At 39.2% G+C, this 15,493-nt stretch overlaps 1 long non-coding RNA gene across 1 annotated transcript in view; it reads left to right on the plus strand.

Moving 5' to 3' along the window:
• The window catches only part of LOC122560007, a 69,634-nt gene extending 55,801 nt beyond the window's left edge, over positions 1–13,833 (plus strand). The window contains exon 3 of the long non-coding RNA XR_006314613.1: positions 12,634–13,833. This is a non-coding gene — a long non-coding RNA (uncharacterized LOC122560007). The remainder of the gene's footprint in view (positions 1–12,633) is intronic.
• Positions 13,834–15,493: the final 1,660 nt, after the last annotated feature.

Consider the following 15,493-nt stretch of genomic DNA (forward strand, 5'->3'; position numbering starts at 1 on the left):
ACTGAATATCATCCCTTACCAACATGGCCACCCCACCCCCTCTGCCCGTCAGTCTGTCCTTACGATAGCACGTGTAGCCTTGAATATTCATTTCCCAGGCCCTGTCCACTTGAAGCCACGTCTCAGTTATCCCCACAATATCGTATCTGCCAATTTCTAAAAGAGCCTCAAGCTCATCCATCTTATTTCTAACGCTTCGTGCATTCATGTATAGTATTTTTAATTTGTTACTGCCCTCACCCTTCCCATCTACTCCTATTTCACTCAACCTTACAGCATAATCCCTTTTTGAGTTTTCTGCCTCATTGATACAGTTGTCTTTCTTGACTTCCCTTGTTCAAACTTGCCCTTCAATTTCCTTCTTAAACATCCAGTTTGTCCCCTCCCCCCGCTGCTACTTAGTTTAAACGTAGCTGTGTTGCAGTAGCAAACCTGCCTGCCAGAATGCTGGTCCCTAACCTATTAAGGTGCAAATCGTCTCTCTTGTATAATTTATGCTTACCACAAAACATACCCCAGTGATCCAAGAATTTAGAACACACACACTCACTCAAATAACAATCACTTACCTTCCCGACCGGCTTTGCGCTCCGACTTCACTTCCGCCCAGCTCTCGCCGCTCTCTGCTGCAAAAAGCACAGAAATAGAAAAAGACCATTCAGCCCCTCTAGCTTTCTCCATCTCCAGTAGCATCATGATAGATCTCTGTCTCCAATCCCTTAATATACTTACTAACAGAAATCTTTTAACCTTTGTTTCAAAATTTTCCAATGATTGGACTCGTTAGCATTTTGAGTAAGAGGGTTCCAACTTTTTGCTGCCTTTCATCATCCCTGATTGGTCTGGTTTTAACTTTAAAGTTAAGTCATCTTACCAAATGCTTTTCAACAACTTTGAATGTGGACTAACCCCAGAATATTGTCTCAGGTCGACCTTGGTTGAAATGAAACCAGCCATTCAGTCTCTTTCACAAAATATGTGACAAGTTATTCTCCATTCCACTCTTCCCTTTTGGAATAATGGTTCAACATCAGAAGCCTAAATGTTCATGATGTGATCATGACATAACACCACATACCTAAGAGAGAGAGTTAGAGAGAAATCTCTTGGAGGAGATGCTCTTAACTTGCGCAAGTCCATGACTGTGTAAGCTTGGAAATGAAACATAGTTGTTAAAATGTATCAAAGCTGCTGCAGAGTCATTTAAGAGACAAGACCTGCATCACATCAGCTAGAAGGCTAAACAACCCCAAGACATCTCCTTAATTCCCAAAAGGATATTTGAGCTTGATATCATTAATGGGGATTATGGCTCACACCTCTATCTTCAACAGATGTACATAGCTACTGAAGCTTTATGCCAGGGGTTTAGATACAAATGTATCTCTATATCTTTGTCAAACCTATTCTAAGTTTCTCTGAAGAAGAAGAAGGATATCAAACTCAAAACATTTACTTCGTTTCTGTCTCCTGTCTTCTTCACAATGAAGGGTTATGGACTCTGATTTCTCTCCACAGATGCTGCTTGACCTGCTGAGTTTCTCCAGCAATTTCTGTTTTTGTATCAGATCTCCAGCAACCATAGTACTTAGCTTTTATTCTAATCTATTGTTCTTCTACCTTTAATTTGTTTTTAAATGACAGAAATGTTTCAAAGGAGTTAGATTATAAATTTTACATTTCAACATTGTAAGTGCTGAAGTGTACATTGAATAAACAAGTTTCAACGGTGGAACTTTTAAAAAATAGATAATTGTTGAATAAAGTTGGATTCAACAATTGTATTCCCAATTTGTTCTCCTGTTTGATGTCACTTGGAGAGTATAAGTGAATAGTTCCCTGTTGGTTATTGTTGTGTAACATAAGAATATCAACTGGATACTGAAACGTTTAAAGGTAGTTCTAATCTTCACCACCTAACTGATAGGTTGAATATTTTTTTCAAACGGCTTTTCCTTCTCTTGTAAAATTGAATCAAGGCAGATGATGCTCCTGAAACAACATGGGACTGGTCATTATCAGGGAAAGTGGGAGAAAGGAGATGTTGATATATGTTTCAATTCACTAACAGTTAGACCCACTTCTCAGCAATAACTGCATCATACTGCATTTGGTTGTCACCAAATAGGGAATGAGTAAGAGAAAGTGAGGGCTGCAGATGCTGGAGATCAGAGCTGAAAATGTATTGCTGGAAAAGCGCAGAGTTCTTGGACTAAGGGGGACAGGACCGTGTCGAGGTATGCGGAGATGAGTTCAGTGGGGCAGGAGCAGGCGGAGACAATGGGTTTCCTCATTCCTGAAGAAGGGCTCATGCCCGAAACGTCGATTCTCCTGCTCCTTGGATGCTGCCTGACCTGCTGCGCTTTTCCAGCAACACATTTTCAGGGAATGAGTATGAGGTGTGTACTTTAGATATTTTAGTATTTTTTTTAGAAAATCACTTATAATGCAAAACAGGGTCTCATCAATCAGTGAGTGAGCTTTTCCAATGAGTGGTTTAACCAAGCAGGTCAGAGAAGCCCCTCAATCAATACCCAGAGCATTTCAACAAGAGATTGATCAAGGCCTCACAAGTTGGGTTCAGTGACTCTCTCTGAAGGAGTCAAAGATTTGCCATTGATTCCTGACCCCTAGTCCAGGATCCCAAGCCCAAGTCTGTGTTGATATTGTCTAAAGATTAGATTTTCTCCAGCTACAATGTCTCGCAACAACAAAAGCTTTTATTTCAAACCTCTTTTAACAAAATAAAATGTCCCAAAGCACAAGGCAGGAGTGTGGTCAAACAAACTTCGGCACTGAACTATATGAGCACAAATGATCGATGCTTGGTCAAAGAGGTAAGTTTTTGTGGAATGTCAGGGAAGAGTAAATGGAGGAAGAAAGGTATAAAAGTTTAGACAGATGCTTTCAAAGCTTAGGGAATAGCAACTATAGAACAAACAATTAAAACTGACAATGCTTAAGAAGTTCTGAATTGTAAGAGCACATATCTCAGATAGTTGTAGATCCGGAGCATGTCAGAAATGTGAAGGGACTTTGAAATAGCTTTGAAAACAGTTGCTAGGGAAAGGTCCCTGTCTATGGAACAAAGTTTTGTGACGGGAACACAAGAGAATGGTTTTAATTTTTTATAATTTTATTCGGAGAACATTTCTGTTTACCCAATAATGTGATGCTAGCAGTCCAACAATTTTTATCGACAGTGATGATGCTAAGAATGGTGTTGGTGATGCAGAGCTGTGTTGTCAGCATATTTGTAGAAGTTGAAGTTGGTTAGTCTGATAATAACACTATATAGTACCATATAGCAGAGGGCCAAGGAACAAAAGCAGAAATTGCTGTTGAAACTCAGTAGACCTGGCAGCATCTGTGGGGAAAAATCAGAGCTTCGAGTCTGATGAATCTTCACCAGAACTTAAATAGTCTCTGGATACACGCATCCATGAAAATGACCTTGGGGCCAGGCACAAGAAGACAACCACAAGCTAGATAATGAAATACCAATGACGAGTCAACACCTTCAGTAAAGCAGTAGAAAGAATAATTTAGCCAACAGGAATACCAAGCCAAAGCAGTGATAAGGCTGCATTTAATATACACACTAAGAAACAGACAAATAAAATGTACAAGTTTTTTGAACTTTCCAGGCAGTCAATACTCAGAATCCTTTGTGCAACTTTCATTAAAACCAGTGGCATTCAGCCCCTGGAAATCACTTAGTTGCCCTTTCACTTCAGTTGAAGTTCAGCTTGTTGACATTTTAACAAATAAGTACACTTTGCTGCCTCAACAGTGTGCTGTACTAGGAAGAAGCTATCCTTAGCCATTCTGTGCTGTCAGCAAAACATAGAACTGAATCATTACAGTGAAAACAGGCCATTCAGCTCAACAAGTCCACACCGACCCTCTGAAGAACATTCCACCCAGACCTATCCCCCTAGCCTTCCCTGCAACCCTACATTTCTCATGGCTAACACACCTAACCTATAATATCCCTGAACACTGTGAACAATTCAACATAGCCACTTCACCTCATTTGCACATCTTTAGACTGCTTGTCTTAATTTTGGGTGCCTTTTACTTTGATTTTTCTTCCTTCTTTTCTCAAAGAAATTATTTCTTATCTGTCACTAGCCCAAGAGTGCTGAGTTTAAGTGCACCATCATGATTACTCTACTGGCAGACATCAATTCCTTAGTACACTTTAGTTAGGAGAACCAAAAACCTCTTTGAATGTATGGCCTCAGTTAAGAGTCAGAATCTCAATAACATGAAGAACCATTTATCAATCTGCTCAAACGCATATATTTTAGAGCTAGAATGCTGTTACTCAAAATCAATGTTCATGAAAAGACAGAGACACATTTCAAAACTATTTTGAAGATTTTCACAAAGTAAGTTGTTAATTTAATGAGGCTTTCTCACAAATCCAACAGAAATAAAAGAAAATTAAAAATCCAAACAAGCCATCAAAATAAGATCAATCATTCCATCTGCACATGAATCCTGATGAGTTGCATGCAGCTCTAGAAACATCAATTTTCCCGCTCCTCGGATGCTGCCTGACCTGCTGTGCTTTTCCAGCACCACTTTAATCTAGACTCTGGTTTCCAGCATCTGCAGTCCTTGTTTTTACCTAGTTGATTTTAACCCTACTGCGAATCCTCTTGCAAGGATGCCTGCCTTGAAGAAGTTTTCCTCCTCTCTCTACAAGAATCTCAGTGAGTCAAGCTCCCTGCCTCTATTCCTGATGAAGGGCTTTTGCCCAAAATGTCAATTTTCCTGCTCCTCGGATGCTGCCTGACCTGCTGTCCTTTTCCAGCACCACTCTGATCTAGGCTCTAGAACCATAGTTTGCTGATCTCTTGCCCAAATTCAATGGAATTACTATTCAGCCACTCTTACAATATCTCAGCAATGCTAAAAATATGTTGGCGCTTTCATCCTATGATGTGTACTTTATTTGCAGCAGGTATCTTTTTAATAAATTGCATAAATAATTAATGTCTCTATACTTTTGGATTAAATATCACACTGTTACATTTAGGGAGATTGTGTTTTTGTTCTTAGAACCTTACATTACAATGATTGTGAACTTGACCACATTACTGAAGACATTTAACACGTTCATAGGACTGCAAAGTTCTGTTCAAAGAAACTATTTAATAGCTGATTATTTCTAGGTACTTGAATATTAATGAGATAATCCAATTGGTTTTACTGTTAATTGATACTCAGTGCTTCACACTGTGATAATTTGCTGTTGCTGTTCAGTTAATTAATATCCAAATGAGTTGATAATGGATTTAGATTCAATGGTTCATTTCCATTCTCTCTAAACAGCCACATAATGAGCTGTTTTCTCAGAGTCCGCACAGCCATTTGGTATTTGTGAAAACACCCATGTCTGAAATGTATTCAAACATTACTCCTTCAAGAGCATCCCACAATCTGAATGACAAATAATGTTTTAAGTTATAACGAATATTATGCTTCCATCCAAAGAAGATATGCTACCCTTCTGTTAATTCAATATATAGCTCGCGTGGGAGAGTGCAACACCAAACCATGCAGTTCAACAAAGGACTGCATTCAATTTATACCAATTAACTGGTCTTGGCTAGTATGATAGGACAATGCAGTTGACCTTAGGGTTTGTAGCTGGGGAAAGGAAAGAAAGGATGATGACATTACAAGCAGGAATCCTCTTCCACTGTGAGTGATCCACAAGTCCTTGGTGGAAAGAATGTAGACGATCAGGATTTCAGCAAGTGAAATTTTCAAGACTGGAATCAATAGATATTGTTAGCTAAGGGCAATTGAGAGAAGGCAAGGTAATGATATTGAGGCAAAAATTGAAAATGATGAACAGAAACAGATGTCCACTCTGGAGCAAGGTCACTGAACCCAAAATGTTAACTTTGCTTTCTTCCCACATATGCTACCAGACCTGCTGAGTTCCTTCAGCAATTTCTGTTATTGTTTCAGATCTTCAGCACTCACAATTCTTTGTTTTATTTTTGTGATAGCCCTCTCACCCTTTGACTCACAAAGTCTTTGGTTTTAAAGCAGAATTCTGTGGATTCTGACAAACTGGAACAAGAATAGAAAATGCTAGAAGCATCTCAGCAGATCAGGCATCATCTTTTGAGAGAGCAACAACAGTTAACGTTTCAGGTCAATGACCTTTCATCAGGATCTATATTTCAACTCCTACTTCCAGAATCAAAGACAGAAAGTATTGGAGACACTCAGCAGTTCTGGCAGTATCTATGGAAAGATAGAGTTAATGTTTTGAATCCAGTAAACTCTTCTTCAGAACATACTTTCTGGACTTGAGTACATCATCTAGGCTGACTCTGTTGTCCCTTTACTGAGAAAGGACTGCACTGCTGAGCTTATTACCTTTTGGATGAGATGTGAAACCAGGCACCAACTGTGTCAAGTGGATGTGACAGATCTGCTGTCACTATTGGAAATCACAAGGGAAATTCTCTTAAGAATCGTGGTCAGTATTTATTCTTCAACCAATATCATTGCTGTTTTTGGAATCTTGTTGTGCACAAATTAGCTGCATTATTTTTTCATTGAAATAATAACCACTTACCAATTATAAAGCATTTTGGGACATCCTAAGTCATAAAAAGTGCTAGAAATGCAAATTCCTTCCTTTCTAACTACAGGAGGCGTGGTTAGCAAGTTTGCAGATGATGCAAAAATTGGTAGCAAGTGGACATTGAAGAAGGTTATCTAAGATTACAAAGAAATCTTAATCAATTGGGTCAATGGGCTGAAGAATGGCAAATTGAGTTTAATTTGAATAAATGTGAGGTATTGCATTGGGAATACCAACAAGGACAGGACTTCCACAATTAATGGTAGGGCTCTGTGTAGTATCGTAGAACGGAGTGATCTAGGGGTTCAGGCGCAAAATTCTTTGTAATTTGCAACACAGGTAGAGAGGGTAATTTAGAAGGTGTTTAGCACCCGTGCCTTCATAACTCAGACCTTCTGAGTATAGGAGTTGGGATGTCATGTTGAGATTGTGTGGGACATTGGTGAGGCCTCTTCTGGAGCACTGTGTGCAGTTCTAGTCACCCTTTTATAGGAAGCATGTTATTAATCTGGAGAGGGTTTTGCTGGGATTGGAGGTTTGAGATATAAAAATAGACTAGAAAGACCAGGATTTTTTCACTTCGGCATAGGAGGTTGAGGGGTGACCTTAGAGAGCTTCATAAAATTATGAGGGACATTGATAAGGTGAATGACAATTGTTTTTTCCCTTGGGTGGGGAGTTCAAAATTAGGCAGCATATTTTTAAGGTGAGAGGAGAAAGATTTTAAAGAGGACATTAGAACAATTTTTTTTTACACAGAATGGTTTGTGTGTGGAATGAACTGCCAGAGAAAGTGGCAAAAATAGAAACTTCTGGAAAAGCTGAGCAGGTCTGGCAGCATCTGTAGAGAGAAAATGAGGTCTGCAGATGCTGGAGATCAGAGATGGAAATGTGTTGCTGGAGAAGCGCAGCAGGTCAGGCAGCATCTAGGGAACAGGAGAATCGACGTTTCGGGCATTAGCCCTTCTTCAGGAATGAGGAAAGTTTGTAGAGAGAAAGTTTGTACAGCATCTGTAGAGAGAAAGCAGAGTTAATCTTTTGGATCAAGTGACCGTTCTGAGTATGACTCCAGGTATGCTATGGTATGCTGTCTCCTGGGTGCCAGGGTCAAGGATGTCATGGAACAGCTTTAGTATATTCTGAAGGGTGAGGGGGTTAGACTGAGAATACTGAATGTTAAGGTACTTTAAAGTTAGGATTAAGAAAGAAATAAAAGCTCATGACGGATATGCATGGCTCAATACAACAGAATGCCTCGGGGAGAATAGAATGTGCGGTGTGATTTATTAAAGAAATTAGAAATGCTAAGAGTATGTGTGAGGAAGCATTGGTGGGTATAATGAAGGTAAGCCCAAAGATTTTTTTTAAAATATTAAGAACAAGAGATAACTAGGGAAAGGATAGAGCCCATTAGGTGCCACACCTGTGCATTGAGTCCTGGAAGATATGGACACAGTCCTCAGTGAATACTTTGCATTAATTTTCACAATGGAAAAGGATAACACAGGTGTTGACATCAGAGTGGAAGATTGTGAGATATTAGAAGAAATTAACATAGAGAGGAGGAGGTGACAAACATCTCTGTATCCTCTTTGGTCACAGGTGAGATCCCAGGAGAGTGAAGAATAGCCATTCTCTGTGTCTTATATTCTACATACTCTGTTGTTTTTCTATTGACTTCCAAACTTTTCACCAACTATATTCCAATAGTCATTTGGAAGTTACTGTTGAATCATGGGGAAAAATGAGTTATCTCTGGGCCAGGTTCGCACAATCCTAAATTGTTAGCTCAAGAATCTGAGTTTAAGATTAGATCAAGCCTAGAAAGAACCAAGAATAAGATGAAGTCCCAGAGTACAAGAAATTAAAATTGACTAGTTTATCTCAAGACTGCAGAAATGAGGGGCAGATCCATAACACTATTCACAATTTATTCCTCAATTGTCCAGGACAATATAATGCTGCTATAAATATTCTTCAAAACTTCTTTATCTATTTGACTTTAAAGACCTTTTTCTATTTCTTTTGCTTGCAATTTAAAGGAAAACATGATTCAAGTAAATGATTCTGCAGAGCAGCATCCAGTAGTGGTAAAGATGATATTTCCAGGCCTCTTGTTATCAAACAGTGGACATTTTAAGCATTTTAAGTTACTGTGAGTTAAAAGCTGTGCCTGTCATTAAATTCCAGAAGACTCAATCTGTCTACATTGTCGTAATGCTGAACATGTTGCTGCCTTGTTTCTAGCAATGTTTGTCGACAGGAGGGCTTTGCTTCAAGCAAGGATCTGAGGCAAGACACCCTTGACTGTGGTGCATAACATATGTTTTTTTCTCTGAAATGAGACACAGAGAGAATTAATCATCCTAATAGTAGCGGGCGTTTTTCTGATATACTCACCGCAGAAGTCTGCCAATCTGACTTCCCAGTTGGGTGCTGATGTACCACAATGATGCTGGATTAACCCTAGAAATGCCACCAGTTCCTGAAAGTTCCACACTTCCCTACATAGGCTACTTCATAAAAGATTTTAGTTCCGCCATTCCCGCCTCAGGCAACTGTCTGTGTGGAATTTGCACATTCTCCCCCTGTCTGCGTGGGTTTCCTCTGGGTGCTCCGGTTTCTTCCCACAGTCCAAAAATGTGCAGGTTCGGTGAATTGGCCATGCTGAATTGCCCGTGGTGTTAGGTGAAGAGGTAAAGGTAGGGAAATGGGTCTGGGTGGGTTGTTCTTCGGAGGATCAGTGTGGATTTGTTGGGTCGAAGGGCCTGTTTCCACACTGTAAGTAATCTAATCTAATCTAACACCAAAGAACTTCCAACCATCTCTCATCAATATCACAAATTAAACTTTACAAATCCATACTTCTAATGCAAACCTATGCACAATGTGATAATTGGTGAAATGTCAGAGGTTCCATTCATTGGTTTATAAATTTTAAGGAGCCTGTTACTGTCCTAATTCAAACTAATCACAGGGTTACCAGGGTGGGTAAAATTCAATGGTGGCAGTGCAATTTTGTAAAACCTGCTTTATCTACAATGTTACTGGTAAAGAACAGAAATCTTGTCTTTCATACCGTAAGTAGTTTATCTCTGTTACTGGATTAGTAATCTGAGAACCTGGCTAATAATCCAACAAGTGAAAGTCAAGTCTCACCATAACCAGTTTGAGAATTTGAGAATTGTTAATGGAGATAAAAAGTGGCATCTGGCAAAACACATAAAACAGTTAGATTATTTAAAGCTGAGGATGCTCTCTGCTCGTCATTAGGAAAGGAAACCAACTGTTCCCACCCATTCTGACCTACATTTAACTTCCAGTCCTATACTTACATAACTCATTCCTAATGGCCTTTTCACGTGTTTGAGCAATTAGCCACACTGCAGCAGCAGCTAAAAATGAACAGTAAATGTTAGCTTTGCTAGTGTCTCCTACATCCTGAAAACAAATGAAAAAACAATAAGTTTTTTTCCAAATCTGGCTGATGTTTTACCTCCTTCAAAGTGGGTAAAGTAATTAAAATAGGCCGGCTCCACTTCCCAAACCACGACTATGATTTTGGATTTTAGCATCACTTATACAGAAACAGTGGTGGGCACTCACCAGACTCAGACAAGTATTGTTCTGAGGAAAAGTCACTCGACCTGACATGTTAACTATGATTTCTCTCCACAGATGCTGCCAGACCTGCGGAGCTTTTCCAGAAATTTCTATTTTTGTTACCTCATAAATTAAGGTGATTGACAGTGGTTGTACTTGAATTGAGTCTGTATTGTGAAGTCAGATAAAATCAGATTACTTGGGAGAATGAAAAGGTCCTTCCGTGTAATACTAAAGGCTTTTCATTGTGAATGCTCTGCCAGAGATTCCACAAGGACAGATCCTCAAAACCATTTGGTCCATCCAATAGGATAACCCTAATATCACCTTCCCATACATTACCTGTTTTGTTTTCTTGATCTATTGACTTGAATTAGTAACCACCAACGAATTGACATTTTCTATCCATTCCGCAACCTGTAGATAGTGGCATCAACACCTTCTTGAGTGCAACTGAATTATTTGACTGCAAACTTGACTGTAGTCTTGATCCAGATCTTTTATCTTATTTATTTAAAGGATTTTACTGACTGGGCCATGGTTTATTACCTATCTCAAGTAGCCATTGAGAAAGTGGTAATGAATCGCTTTCATGCAATCTATTTGTGTACAGTAGGTAGACCCTCAACATTGTTAGGGAAAGAGTTCCAGAATGTTGACCTAGCAACAGTGAAGGAACAATGATATATTTCCTCGTCAGGATGGTGAGTAGCTTGCAGGAGAACCTGCAGGAGGTGGTGAACATATATATCAGCAGCCATTGTCCTTCTAGATGGTAGTGGTTGTGAATGTGCCAAGTGAACTTCTTGTCTGTTATTGGATCTGCACTTATCCAGGCAGTGGAGAGAGTATTCCACCACATTTCCTGACTTGTGCCTTGGTGAACAGGCTTTGGGGAGTCAGGAGATGACTGCAGGATTCCTAGTATCTGACCTGCTGTGGATAAGTTATGGATGGAAGAGCTGAAAATTAGACATAAGCAGCAATTGTCCATGAATTATCTAAGGCAGCATTTGCGTAAATATGACACCAAGGGGCCCTATTAAAATTAAAGTCTCTGGAGATGAAAGACATAACCCAAAACTGGCTGGAATCATGCCCAACATTATGGAAAAAACATTGTGGCTGTTGGTTGTGGTTTACCATCATCACACATCACAGCAGGAATTCAACAAAGAATTATTGTCACTCAACCATCTCTGGCTGCTTATCAAAGGTCATGAGTAGAATTGTTCACTAATGACTCCACATTGTTAAGCTCCACTTATAACTTCTCCAAGACCAAAAGTGCTCATTTCAACTTCCAACTGAATAACAAAATGCATAACTAGGCAACCAATGATCAACAATAATTATGAGTGTCAGCCATGTTCTGAGAACAAATAAATTACATTTATTGGACTATATAGTACTTATTATTTCCTACATATTTACATGCATTTCTCTTTCCAGCTTATTTATTCATTTCTTTTCTCTAAAAATGAACTGTTAGTTTCTGTCTTTGCTTTCTAATTTTATATTTATGTCCAATTTGTATGTTTTCGTTGTGGTCTTATCCATTAAGGAAATATGAATAGAATACACACAAAGTACGAAATGTGCATATGGTTTGGGTACTCCCTGGAAGAGACTGAGCATGAAAATGCTCACAATTTTACACCTCTTTAACATATTCTTGTCTTTTAATGTGTGTGCTTACATATGCCTTTGTGCCATGTAGGAACATAAATACAAACACACATACCCAAACAAGCAAAATGCAATGCACACAAACCCTTTATTGTAAATTTCTGAAAAAATAAGATGCAATATTTAATCTTACAATATTGATGGTAACACAAGAGCCACACACTGTATCCATGGCAACCAATGGCTCTAAAATTGAAATGGGAATTACATCAATATAATGCTTAGTCACTTTTGCATTGTGTATGTTCTTTTGGCACCAGCTAATGTTCCACTGCCAAGTTACTCTGAAATTACTTGCTCTGCTGGATGATTGCAGCCACAACATATGTTTAGTTGTGTTTTCACATGATCTGCAGTATCCCATCTGTAATGATCCATTTGCCATGTTCACATCAGTTCCTTCATTTCACATTCCACCAACATGTGGGTCAGTTTTCAAACTGAATCTTCAGTAAAATTAATACACTTAGAAAACTATTAAACCATCAATTCTCCAAGGATTGCACCAAATGTTTATGAAGGGTGCCAGAGCATCTATAGCAGCTGGTATAAAGTACAAGTTCTTGTTTCTATGATGTCATCTGGTGCACAGGCTGCCCCCATCACCACAACCACCCCCAACCCTAAACATCTGATAGAATTAGAGTAATGAAATTTCAACAGTCTATTTATCATTGCAAATGTTTGTGCTTCCTTGATTTTAACTCTGTCAACTCTGTCAGCAGGTGACTGATCATGTCAGTTGGAATGCTGCTACTGAATCTTATCCTGTTTAAGGTGGCCAACTGTGATTGAATGTATTCCTGGAGGCTTCATCCCGTGACTTGCCTGCACACTCCAGCTCTTAGTCAGCCAACACATCAATCCTGTGACACCCTGCCTTCCTACAACAACTAGAAAATAAAATTATTCTTCACTCAAATGGATGATGCTTAATTGTCAGCCTTTCTTCCCATCTTCAATATTTTCTAATCTATTAAAGAGAAACCTTCAAAGTGACTGACTAAAAGAATTTTATTTAATGGCCCAATGATTATTCTCCAGGGCTGCACACAGCAATGTCGTGACTACTGATCTTCAGTTCCTAGAGACTCCATGTCAGTCCTGGATAGTTGGCAACTCAAGACCTGGGTTATTATAACTCCTGGTCCTTATTCAAATCCCACTGGTAGTAAAACCATACTGCCCAGAGACTGTCTGCCAAAACCAGGGGAGTGGTGAGATTTAATTTTTCTTTATTCTTTCAGGAACTGTGAATGTCACTGGCTCGACTAGCATTTACTGCCCATCTCTAGTTGCCCTTGAACAGAGTGGCTTGACCATCCATTTCTGAGGACAGTTAAAAGTCAGTCACACTGTTATGGATCTGCAGTCACATCTAGATTATACCAGGTAAGGACAATAGATTGTCCTTCCCTAAAAACAGTACCGAATCAGACTGGCTTTAACAACTGACAATGATTTCATGGCCACTATTAGACAAACCTTTCCTTCCAGAGTTCACTGATTGTGTTCAAATTTTACTAGTTGTCATGATGGGATTTGAACACATTTTCCCAGACCATTAAACTGGGCCTCTGGATTAATAGTTTAGTGACTACCTTCCCCTTCAACTGATAGGTGCTTTGATATTACAGATATCTGTGATCAATCCAGCATATACCTTCAATTGAGTTAAATGATAGCATCAGTGTAACATTATGCCAAGTGATATTTCTTTATAAAGATATCAGCTCAATCTCAAGTGCAGACTGCTGCAATTTCTAATCCATTGGGCAAGTCAGTTAGTCAACCAGCTTGAGTCCAGATGACATCAGTGTCAGTCATCAGTAATACTTTACATTCATGTATGTACAGTTCTACATTTATGTTTTCAGTTGGCACAAGAATTGAGAAAATATTTGCTTAATCATATCTAAAATGAATATAATAAACTGAGTTCAAATTATTCCAAGGTGGAGCACAGTTATTCTGCTGCACTCATTCTTTAAACCAAATGGTGTGTCAGACAGAAATAACACACATGAACTTCAATGCAACTGGCATAAGATTTAACATAGTGTCAAACTATAATTTTTATGCAATTATATATAATTGTTTTGTAGCTGGTTATGTATAAATAGTGTTGTTCAACAGGAAAAGTGAAGGACTTGAAAAGCAAATTGATTGATTTCTTAATGATATTTTGATTAATTGGATAGCTCTTTGATGGAACAGGCACAGTTGCATTGGACCAGGTGCCATCTTTCTATGCTACAGGTACACGCTCCCACAATATTGTATATTTCAAATTGGCATTTAGAAGGCATAGGTAAGTGTGTTGTATAAAATGTCAGGTAGCTGCTACAGTCAGTTGGCACTGCAGACTGGTGTTTCTCCTTGGTAACATTTTGCTAGTCATGCAAAGTGATTGCACAGCAGCCTGTGAATACAGCATGCTGTCAGGCCCCACTTTGCATCCTGACACTCCTTCTGCATTGAACTTCAGTTAATTAACTGCTATTTATCTGTTTTCTCGCATCGATTGCTGCCTCTGGGAGCTGTGCTGCAAGGGAGTTTAACCTTTGACACACCTTTCTCCCTTTCATCTGCTGCTGGAACAATTACAAGGGTTTAGCTCAAGTGGAACTGTCATTATTTGGCTATAAGAAGCTGCAGATGAATTGTACATTCAATGAATCCAGTCATTGTCCTTTAATTAACTCCAACCGTCCCCTTTCCTTAGAGCATAAGATAGTGTGCATTGAGAATTTCCCTAAGGCCCCCATCAATACTGAGGCTGACAGCCTGTACTTTACATAATCGAATATTGCCCCAATAGCAATACAGAGCTACCTCAGTTATTTAACGTAACACATCACATTTAGATCCTTCAAATGCATTTATGTTCTACAACTCCACGTAACAGTCTCCAATTTGTTGTAATCTTGATGTAAATTTCATAAGCTAACTCATTACAAAAATTTAACATTGTGGACGCCAGATTAAAATGTCTGCGTTTTCAGATGTATCCTTTGCTTTTTGGGATCATAGTGCCTCAGGAAGTAAAGAGGGACGTTAGAAGCAGTTTTAAGTTTTTTCTTACTTTGGATAATACTGCAGACTTGAGACCAACTTGACTACTATAACTTAAACGTTATCGCAAGGTTTGTGAAGGTTTGTAGCTCAGGTTGAGGTTTAGGGTGTAGGTTTGCTCGCTGAGCTGTAGGTTTGATATCCAGACGTTTCATTACCTGGCTAGGTAACATCATCAGTGGTGACCTCCAAGTGAAGCGAAGCTGTTGTCTCCTGCTTTCTATTTATACGTTTGTCCTGGTTGGGGGTCCTGGGGTTCGTGGTGATGTCATTTCCTGTTCGTTTTCTGAGGGGTTGATAGATGGTATCTAGATCTATGTGTTTGTTTATGGCATTGTGGTTGGTGTGGCAGGCCTCTAGGAATTCTCTGGCATGCTTTTGCTTAGCCTGTCCCAGGATAGATGTGTGTCAGTCGACTTTCCCAGCTGATCAATGTCCTGCTGCAATTTCTGATAACCCTCCTCACTGTCCACAATACTGTCTATTTTAGTGTCATCTGCAAACTTACTA

This window comes from Chiloscyllium plagiosum, chromosome 20 (assembly GCF_004010195.1).
Source record: "Chiloscyllium plagiosum isolate BGI_BamShark_2017 chromosome 20, ASM401019v2, whole genome shotgun sequence".
Classification (NCBI taxonomy): Eukaryota; Metazoa; Chordata; class Chondrichthyes; order Orectolobiformes; family Hemiscylliidae; genus Chiloscyllium; species Chiloscyllium plagiosum.